This window comes from Bombina bombina, chromosome 2 (genome assembly GCF_027579735.1).
Source record: "Bombina bombina isolate aBomBom1 chromosome 2, aBomBom1.pri, whole genome shotgun sequence".
NCBI classification, from domain to species: domain Eukaryota; kingdom Metazoa; phylum Chordata; class Amphibia; order Anura; family Bombinatoridae; genus Bombina; species Bombina bombina.
Genome location: NC_069500.1, coordinates 278199108 through 278210716, shown reverse-complemented (window position 1 = coordinate 278210716; position 11609 = coordinate 278199108).

Sequence of the window (11609 nt, the reverse complement as noted above, 5' to 3'; positions counted from 1 at the left end):
ATTAAAGTTTAATTTTGCCTTGAGTATTCCTTTAATATTTATATTAAATAGTGTATATATGAGTGTAACAATTTATTTTAATGTATTTATGTTGTGTTTGGTGCACATATTTTTTTACCCTTACACTTTACTCTAGATCTTGCACTCCAGTGAACGCATTTACTTTCAACTTGTAATACACGTGACATTGCTTAACACGACTTGCACTAACAATACGTGCCACTTGTAATCTAGCCCCATGTATTTCAATAGATTTTTATGTTATATTAACTCAACCGTAATCATGTTACATTTACCAAATACCTGTCTAGACATTTTTTTTATTTTCTAATTTGACACAAAGACACTTTCTGTTTACAGGAAGCTAGCGAATGTTGGCTGCGTTAAAATTCTATAGTAAACCTTTTTTTACCATCTGCTTGTAAAACCATATTGTGTGATATTCTTTGAGTAAGGTGGCGCTATCCTGCGCCATCGGATGCGCTCCACTTCTAAGATAGCCCAAAAATTATAGTAATCGGTTGCCCTTGTAACAAACAGCAAACCACTTTCTTGCCCAATCATGTGCCTTCTCAGTTTCAGGTGGAGTGCTGTTTTGAATGTAGCAAATTGGAAATCAATGGCTAAGTGGCTCAGCTCACCACAAGTCGTTACTGAAGCACTGAATGTTAACAGTGTTTGAACAGAGGACAGGGGTAAGAGAGCAATAAGACTAAACTTACGCCTATATTTAGAGTTCTGCGTTAGCCGTCCAAACCAGCGCTAGGGGGTCCTAACGCTGGTTTTGGCCGTCCGCTGGTATTTAGAGTCAGTCAGGAAAGGGTCTAACGCTCACTTTCCAGCAATGACTTTTCCATACCGCAGATCCCCTTACGTCAATTGCGTATCCTATCTTTTCAATGGGATCTTTCTAACGCCGGTATTTAGAGTCTTGGCTGAAGTGAGCGTTAGAACTCTAGCGACAAAACTCCAGCCGCAGAAAAAAGCCAGGAGTTAAGAGCTTTCTGGGCTAACGCACCCCTAAACCGAGGTCCCCCCACATCGCCGCCACTCTAATAAAAAATTTTAACCCCTAATCTGCCGACCGCACACCGCCGCAACCTACATTATCCCTATGTACCCCTAATCTGCTGCCCCTAACATCGCCGACCCCTATATTATATTTATTAACCCCTAATCTGCCCCCCCAACGTCGCCGCTACCTACCTACACTTCTTAACCCCTAATCTGCCGACCGGACCTCACCGCTACTATAATAAATGTATTAACCCCTAAAGCTAAGTCTAACCCTAACCCTAACAACCCCCTAAGTTAAATATAATTTAAATCTAACGAAATAAAATAAATCTTATTAAATAAATTATTCCTATTTAAAGCTAAATACATACCTGTAAAATAAACCCTAATATAGCTACAATATAAATAATAATTACATTGTAGCTATTTTAGGATTTATATTTATTTTACAGGCAACTTTGAATTTATTTTAACCAGGTACAATAGCTATTAAATAGTTAAGAACTATTTAATAGCTACCTAGTTAAAATAATTACAAAATTACCTGTAAAATAAATCCTAACCTAAGTTACAATTAAACCTAACACTACACTATCAATACATTAATTAAATAAACTACCTACAATTACCTACAATTAAATCAACTAAACTAAATTACAAAAAACCCCCCACTAAATTACAAAAAATAAAAAAAGATTACAAGAATTTTAAACTAATTACACCTACTCTAAGCCCCCTAAAAAAAATAACAAAGCCCCCCAAAATAAAAAAATGCCCTACCCTAACCTAAAATAAAAAGATTACAGCTCTTTTACCTTACCAGCCCTTAAAAGGGCCTTTTGCGGGGCATGCCCCAAAGAATTCAGCTCTTTTGCCTGAAAAAAAAAACATACAATACCCCCCCCCAACATTACAACCCACCACCCACATACCCCTAATCTAACCCAAACCCCCCTTAAAAAACCTAACACTAAGCCCCTGAAGATCTCCCTACCTTATCTTCACCACGTCGGGTATCACCGATCCGTCCAGAAGAAGGTCCGAAGTCTTCCTCCTATCCAGCAAGAAGAGGACATCCGGACCGGCAAACATCTTCATCCAAGCGGCATCTTCTATCTTCATCCATCCGACGAGGAGCGGCTCCATCTTCAAGACCTCCGGCACGGAACATCCACTTCTCCCGACGACTAGACGACGAATGAAGGTTCCAAGATGGCGTCCCTCGAATTCCGATTGGCTGATAGGATTCTATCAGCCAATCGGAATTAAGGTAGGAAAAATCTGATTGGCTGATTGAATCAGCCAATCAGATTCAAGTTCAATCGGATTGGCTGATCCAATCAGCCAATCAGATTGAGCTTGCATTCTATTGGCTGTTCCGATCAGCCAATAGAATGTGAGCTCAATCTGATTGGCTGATCCAATCAGCCAATCGGATTGAACTTGAATCTGATTGGCTGATTCCATCAGCCAATCAGAATTTTCCTACCTTAATTCCGATTGGCTGATAGAATCCTATCAGCCAATCGGAATTCGAGGGACGCCATCTTGGATGACGTCCCTTAAAGGAACCTTCATTCTTCAGTTGGACGTCGAACGAAGAGGATGGATCCGCGCCGGAGGTCTTCAAGATCAGCCGCTCGTCATCGGATGGAACAACATAGAAGATGCCGCCTGGATGAAGATGTTTGCCGGTCCGGATGTCCTCTTCTGCCCGGATAGGATGAAGATTTCTGCCCGAAGATGGACTTCTTCATTTGCCGCTTGGATCAAGACTTCAGCCGGAGGATGGACGTCACTCTTCAGCCCCCGCTTGGGCTTGGATGAAGACATCGGAGGCTCTACTGGACCGATCGGTGAACCCGGTGTGGTGAAGACAAGGTAGGGAGATCTTCAGGGGCTTAGTGTTAGGTTTATTTAAGGGGGGTTTGGGTTAGATTAGGGGTATGTGGGTGGTGGGTTGTAATGTTGGGGGGGGTATTGTATGGGTTTTTTTTACAAGCAAAAGAGCCCTTTTAAGGGCTGGTAAGGTAAAAGAGCTTTTCTATTTTAATTTTAGAATAGGGTAGGGCATTTTTTTATTTTGGGGGGCTTTGTTATTTTATTAGGGGGCTTAGAGTAGGTGTAATTAGTTTAAAATTGTTGTAATATTTTTCTAATGTTTGTAAATATTTTTTTATTTTTTGTAACTTAGTTCTTTTTTATTTTTTGTACTTTAGTTAGTTTATTTAATTGTATTTATTTGTAGGTATTGTATTTAATTAATTTATTGATAGTGTAGTGTTAGGTTTAATTGTAGATAATTGTAGGTATTTTATGTAATTAATTTATTGATAGTGTAGTGTTAGGTTTAATTGTAACTTAGGTTAGGATTTATTTTACAGGTAATTTTGTAATTATTTTAAATAGGTAGCTATTAAATAGTTATTAACTATTTAATAGCTATTGTACCTGGTTAAAATAATTACAAAGTTGCCTGTAAAATAAATATTAATCCTAAAATAGCTACAATATAATTATTCGTTATATTGTAGCTATATTAGGGTTTATTTTACAGGTAAGTATTTATCTTTAGGAATAATTTATTTAATAAGAGTTAATTTTTTTCGTTAGATTTAAATTATATTTAATTTAGGGGGGTGTTAGGGTTAGACTTAGCTTTAGGGGTTAATACATTTATTAGAGTAGCTGTGAGGTCCGGTCGGCAGATTAGGGGTTAATAATTGAAGTTAGGTGTCGGCGATGTTAGGGAGGGCAGATTAGGGGTTAATACTATTTCTTATAGGGTTAGTGAGGCGGGAGTGAGGCGGATTAGGGGTTAATAACTTTATTATAGTAGCGGTGAGGTCCGGTCGGCAGATTAGGGGTTAATTATTGTAGGTAGGTGGCGGTGACGTTGTGGGGGGCAGATTAGGGGTTAATAAATATAATATAGGGGTCGGCGGGGGTTAGGGGCAGCAGATTAGGGGTACATAGCTATAACGTAGGTTGCGGCTGTGTACGGAGCGGCAGATTAGGGGTTAATAATAAAATGCAGGGGTCAGCGATAGCGGGGGCGGCAGATTAGGGGTTAATAAGTGTAAGGTTAAGGGTGTTTAGACTCCGGGTACATGTTAGGGTGTTAGGTGCAGACATAGGAAGAGTTTCCCCATAGGAAACAATGGGGCCGCGTTAGGAGCTGAACGCTGCTTTTTTGCAGGTGTTAGGTTTTTTTTCAGCTCAAACTGTCCCATTGTTTCCTATGGGGGAATCGTGCACGAGCACGTTTTTGAAGCTGGCCACGTCCGTAAGCACCGCTGGTATTGAGAGTTGCAGTGGCGGTAAATATGCTATACGCTCCTTTTTTGGAGCCTAACGCAGCCCTTCTGTGAACTCTAAATACCAGCGGTATTTAAAAGGTGCAGCCAAAAAAAAGCACGCGTAGCTAACGCACCCCTTTGGCCGCAAAACTCCAAATCTAGGCGATTGTTTTAAGAAAGCTGTGTTTAAGGGGTTTTATATATATATATATATATATATATATATATATATATATATATTGCAGCAATAGATAGACATCTGTGTGTGTACACGCATGCGTTTGTACAGGGAGTGCAGAATTATTAGGCAAGTTGTATTTTTGAGGATTAATTTTATTATTGAACAACAACCATGTTCTCAATGAACCCAAAAAACTCATTAATATCAAAGCTGAATATTTTTGGAAGTAGCTTTTAGTTTTAGCTATTTTAGGGGGATATCTGTGTGTGCAGGTGACTATTACTGTGCATAATTATTAGGCAACTTAACAAAAAACAAATATATACCCATTTCAATTATTTATTTTTACCAGTGAAACCAATATAACATCTCAACATTCACAAATATACATTTCTGACATTCAAAAACAAAACAAAAACAAATCAGTGACCAATATAGCCACCTTTCTTTGCAAGGACACTCAAAAGCCTGCCATCTATGGATTTTGTCAGTGTTTTGATCTGTTCACCATCAACATTGCGTGCAGCAGCAACCACAGCCTCCCAGACACTGTTCAGAGAGGTGTACTGTTTTCCCTCCTTGTAAATCTCACATTTGATGATGGACCACAGGTTCTCAAAGGGGTTCAGATCAGGTGAACAAGGAGGCCATGTCATTAGATTTTCTTCTTTTATACCCTTTCTTGCCAGCCACGCTGTGGAGTACTTGGACGCGTGTGATGGAGCATTGTCCTGCATGAAAATCATGTTTTTCTTGAAGGATGCAGACTTCTTCCTGTACCACTGCTTGAAGAAGGTGTCTTCCAGAAACTGGCAGTAGGACTGGGAGTTGAGCTTGACTCCATCCTCAACCCAAAAAGGCCCCACAAGCTCATCTTTGATGATACCAGCCCAAACCAGTACTCCACCTGCACCTTGCTGGCGTCTGAGTCGGACTGGAGCTCTCTGCCCTTTACCAATCCAGCCACGGGCCCATCCATCTGGCCCATCAAGACTCACTCTCATTTCATCAGTCCATAAAACCTTAGAAAAATCAGTCTTGAGATATTTCTTGGCCCAGTCTTGACGTTTCAGCTTGTGTGTCTTGTTCAGTGGTGGTCGTCTTTCAGCCTTTCTTACCTTGGCCATGTCTCTGAGTATTGCACACCTTGTGCTTTTGGGCACTCCAGTGATGTAGCAGCTCTGAAATATGGCCAAACTGGTGGCAAGTGGCATCTTGGCAGCTGCACACTTGACTTTTCTCAGTTCATGGGCAGTTATTTTGCACCTTGGTTTTTCCACACGCTTCTTGCGACCCTGTTGACTATTTTGAATGAAACGCTTGATTGTTCGATGATCACGCTTCAGAAGCTTTGCAATTTTAAGAGTGCTGCATCCCTCTGCAAGATATCTCACTATTTTTGACTTTTCTGAGCCTGTCAAGTCCTTCTTTTGACCCATTTTGCTAAAGGAAAGGAAGTTGCCTAATAATTATGCACACCTGATATAGGGTGTTGATGTCATTAGACCACACCCCTTCTCATTACAGAGATGCACATCACCTAATATGCTTAATTGGTAGTAGGCTTTCGAGCCTATACAGCATAAAGAGGATGATGTGGTCAAAATACTCATTTGCCTAATAATTCTGCACTCCCTGTATATATATAACTCTATATGTATGTGTGTGTCTGGGACTGTGTGTAAACATTTATTCTGGAAATGCCATAAAAAATTCACATTACTCCCTGACCAAATAATATTATGGCCAAAAAAGGCCTAAATCCTTAGGGGCAGCAGGATTTTGAGTGCCTAGGGCTGCACAAAACCTAAATACGTCACTGTTTACCTTATTTTCTTTTCGTTTTTTTCCTTTTTCTTTATGTAATGGTTGCTCCAATCTAGTGATGCCAAGACTAACAATACCTTCCTCCTCCACCTTCCCTACACTCCTGTGTGGTTAAAGATCTAGGTTTTGTAATCACAACAAATCCCTACCCCTGTTGTGGGTTTAACAACACCATTTATATTCTCTAGTTCAGTGTTTTTCAACCAGTGTGCCGTGGCACACTAGTGTGCCGTGAGAGATCCTCAGGTGTGCCACGGCAGACTGACAACAGTGTGACATATTTTTTAAACTTTACTTGTTTTTTACTCCCAGTGCAGGGGTAGTTTGTAGGAGGCATGGCATAACAGCACAATACATACAGTATGTGTGTGTTTGTGTGTATGTGTATATATATATATATATGCTGTATTAGGCTACAATGTGTGATTTTTTTAAAATTTTGGGATGGTGGTGTGCCACAGGATTTTTTAATGTAAAAAAGTGTGCCACGGCAAAAAAAAGGTTAAAAATCACTGCTCTAGTTCTCTGCCTCACACATTCCTGAGCTAGATCCATGCTACTCTGCAGTCTTTACTCACTAAAGGGGGTACCTAAAGCCTGGGGTGGTATATGTAGTAGGACCCAACACCCTAGTCAAAGACATTACACGTTTTACTTTAACCCATGGGCATTGAACTTCTGCATAGATTTCTTCTTTATTGACCAATTGAGATTACAGATTATGAGCTATACAGATGGGGATATAGCATAGCCAGACGATGCTTTGATTTCATTAAAATTATACTGGTCTTAAAGGTATAGAAAGGTAAAAATGTAAATGTACATGGATGCATTTCAGTTTCAAATAAAAGAATATTTGCAATACGCGTCCATTAACAAAAATGCTTCAAGTAAAAGTTATTACAGTTTTAAAGCAGCATACACACATATGCTGTGAGAGCCCATGCAACAGTAGTCAACACCATGCCTGCCCAGAGAACTGGCGGTGCTGTGTTTTGCATCAGTGAAGATCTTGATTTGAGTCATAAAAATCACTGTTAACTCTCTGACAAGATGTCGTGTTTGAATACTGGTCCATGAGACCTTACAGCATATGTGCATATGACGCTGAAAAAAAGGAACAACTTTTACTAGAAGCATTTTTGCAAATATAAGTATATTGCAAAAATGCTTCTACTTAAGACTGAAATGCACATTTTAGTTTTGACCTTTCTATCCCTTTAATCCCCGCTTACCCCATTTTTATGGAGATTGAATGACTTTTTGCTCCGCAAACCCCAAATCCTTTAAAAACTAATTAAAACTTTAACAGTGTACTTGCAGTATAACTCCTTCCCCTCAACTGCCACTCAGTTCAAAAGGCAGTCAGTAGAATGGAATGCATTAAACAGAAAGCTATTTTAAAAACCAAAAAAAACACTTCTAGATAAATTAGGAAATTCCAATTGATCAACCAAATTAACAACTAGTAAAACATATATATTTGTACAACTAATGACTGTTAAGAGAGACCTGAGTGCTTTGCTGCAACAGGTGGTAGAGGAGACTGCACTGTTCTTCAAACCATCTTTCTTCTATAAAGGCAACAGGGTGGGGATTGTTTTAGCAAGAGCTCTTAGCAGGACAAAACATAAACTCAGCAAAGCCTCCTGATCCCAGATACTTTTAGCAGCTTCTGTGGTTGCCTTTATAATTTGCCGACACACAAGACTCCAGATTGAGATTATTAATGTGTGAGTATATTCAGGCAGCAAATTGACCTACATTAAAATCATATAAAAAGAGATTTTGATGATACAATCTCCTTACAGAAAATGCTGGTAGCAAGAGACTCCTATTATAAAACCTTAAAGAATATGTTGGTTCTACGCCTCTTGGTGGTGCTCCACTCTCTTGATGATAACCTCAATCTCTTGATGGGCCTATTGAAAGCTCATATTTACTGTTACATCCCATCAACCTACTAAATAGGGTAAAATGCCTCAACTATGTACTGTTTGATATCATCCATGTAGTCCAAGGAGGGTTTGCACTACACAGAGACAGCACCATTCTAGTATTGACCCATATGTCTATGTGAAACAAATGTCAAACCTATGCTGGTCACAACAGATGCCAAACGGCTTTCAACTGCACAATCTGGAAATTTTAAAAAATTACACTAGAAATATTTGGTTTCAATTCTAAAATGATTGCTCATATTTTAAGCCTATATTCCTCACTGTCTGCTAGAGTCAAAGCAAGCGCTGTCTTGAGTCTTGACAATTCCAGGTCAGGAATAACATGAGACACGCTTGCACCTTATCTCGATCTTGTTTATACTTACCATGGAAGTGTTAGCAGGATGCATTCTGCAAAAAACTGACATTGAGAGTTTTGCCACTTTAATACCTGCCATGCTCTTAATTTGCCAGTTTGGCCTTTATACTAATTTCCTGATTAATGATACTAAATCAGAGATCTTAAATATCATTTTATCATTGAAGGATGTTAAGTATCTTATACATCACTGCTCACCACACCCACTTGAGTTTAATTATACCTCATTTCTATGTAATATTCAGCAAGACTTTAGATCCTGGAGTGAAAACCCATTTGTGGTGCAGCCATATCCGACCTGTAAAAATGGCTTCACCACCCAGGATTTTATATATCCTTCAGGCCCTTCCACACCTTTCCCAAGCAACTGCTTGAACACCTTTATCTCGGGAAACATGAAACCTGAGATAAATGTTGATGAAGTAGCAATGGACTACTGGGAGCTAGCTGAACACATTAGACAAGCCAATAATAAGAATCATATATGTACAGCCACCAATCAGCAGCTAGCTCCATGTAGTGCATTGATGATCCTGGGCTTAACTAGGAATGCCCTTCAGCAAAGGATACCAAGAGAACAAAACAAACGTAATATTAGAAGTAAATAAGAAAGTTGCTTAAAATTGTAGGCTCAAAACTCAAAATAGAATTCAACATTCAAATATCTAACCAGTGTAAACATCATGCTACTTGAATTCATTCAATGCTTATATTTTATTATATTGAGGTTTATCAATGAGTATATTTCTGGAGTGACAACAAAATCCCACAAATATTCCTAAGAAAATAATAGTTTTAAATGCTTATAAAACATTTATTTTAAAAGATTTAATACAGAGTAAAGCATATTGCGTTACTGCATTCATTGGGGACTGCCTTTTCAAAATCTGCAGGCTGCCAAAGACAAGGCAATACTGTAGATATTTAGACCATCTAGACAGCAAACCTGCCACAAAAGCATGAAAATAGCAAAGACTGAGAGGGGGAACTAGCAGGAGGTAGTGTTTGTAGCATATGTGGTTAGAAACAGTTCACTGATAGTTTGTATTAAAGAGCAATTTAATGGGCTTTTATCATTCATATGTTTTGGATACATCACATGAAAGAAAACAATTAAAAATGCAGTAAATTATGAATATCCTCTGCCAGTGCACTGTAACTAATGACATGAAATTCGCTTGAAGGTTGTGTCAGTTGAACAGATTTATTGAAAGTATCTGGTTTTTGAGACAGAAAACAACTGTACTCTCATTATGTTTCTTAAGATTTTTTTAAAAAAAGGACTGAACACAAACATTTTCCAAACATACAACTTTGAAATAATTTGAAAACCATCTGGTTCGGCCTCAATCCCCATTCTGTCTACAGCTACTGACTGAATTGTAGAGGCATGAGGCTGCTTATTGAAAAAAGGGGCTTCTCTGAAAAATGTTGTATGTTTACAATATGCCCTCACCACAACACAGCTTTCGATGGAAGCAGCCTTTTTCTTAAAATATTTTGCTCATGGGGCTGTCTTTAGAGTATACCTTATAAATGTTGCATTGTTTTAGCATAAATACGTTTTTACATTATACCTGCTAAAGAAATAGTGCCATTCTTACGTAGCGCTTCTATATTCCTTTAAATTAGAGTTCATAACAGAACAATTGTTCTCTTAGTATCCTTTGTTTAAAAAATAAATACATTATATATATATATATATATATATATATATATACACACACACATATATATATATATATATATATATATTCACACACAAGAAAGAAATGTGTGTAACCAGATGTTCAGTTATCTCACAGTAGCTGATTTTAACAAGTGTTTAATCACTTTGCAAGGGTTAAACACACAGTTATAAGTAAGCAATGGTGCAATAATAAAATGTTCTAATACATTAGAGCATTTTCTTGTTGCATCTATATCCCTTTAAAGGGACAGTGCACTGTAATATTTTCTGTAAAATTTACCTTTATTTTGTCATTTGCAGTAATGGGTACAAAAAAAATCGATGTAAACTTGGTGTAGAACAAATCATACTCTCAGAGGGGGTTATAGATAAAGGTACCAAAATGTTATTTTTCAGTTCTCACTAAAGGGACAGTCTACACCAGAATTTTTATTGTTTAAAAAGATAGATAATCTCTTTATCACCCAGTTTTGCATAACAAACACTCTTATATTAATATACTTTTTACCTCTGTGATTACCTTGTATCTAAGCATCTTCTGACAGCCCCCTAATTTTGACTACTTGCATTTTAGCCAATTAGTGCAGTGTCTGCCACAAGCCACGGGCATGATCACAATGTTATCTATATGGCTCACATGAACTAGCACTCCTCTGTTGTGGAAAGCAAATAAAAAAGCATGTGATAAGAGGCAGCCTTCAAGGACTTAGAAATTATCATATGAACCTACCTAGGTTTAGATTTCAACTAAGAATACCAAAAGAACAAAGCAAATTTGATAATAAAAGTAAATCGGAAAGTTGTTTAAAATTACATGCCCGATCTGAATCCTGAAAGTTTATTTTTGACTAGACTGTCCCTTAAGCATTGGGTTTTGTGTATATACAAAAAGAGATAAGATAAGTAAGTCTTTATCTTTGTGATAATAATATAAGGTCTGCTCTCCTTGCAAGATCAATCAATTTTAATGGGTTTTGGTTTCATCTAGCAAAGTTATTTCATATACAAAAGTAAACAATTATTTATAGATTTTATACTCAGTGGATGGTATAAAAAGTTATTGGAAACACATTATAGGGACAGTACACTGAATTTTTTTTTTTATTGTTAATGTATTTTGAATGACTTGTTATACCAGCTGCAGAGTATAAAATCTATGAGAAATTGCATTTTCAGATTTATTGTTTATAGTAATTAGCTGGTTTATGATTTTAAACCACGGATTATTACAATGGGTTAAGCTTGCAGGTAATATCAGATCCCATTGTTATCACTT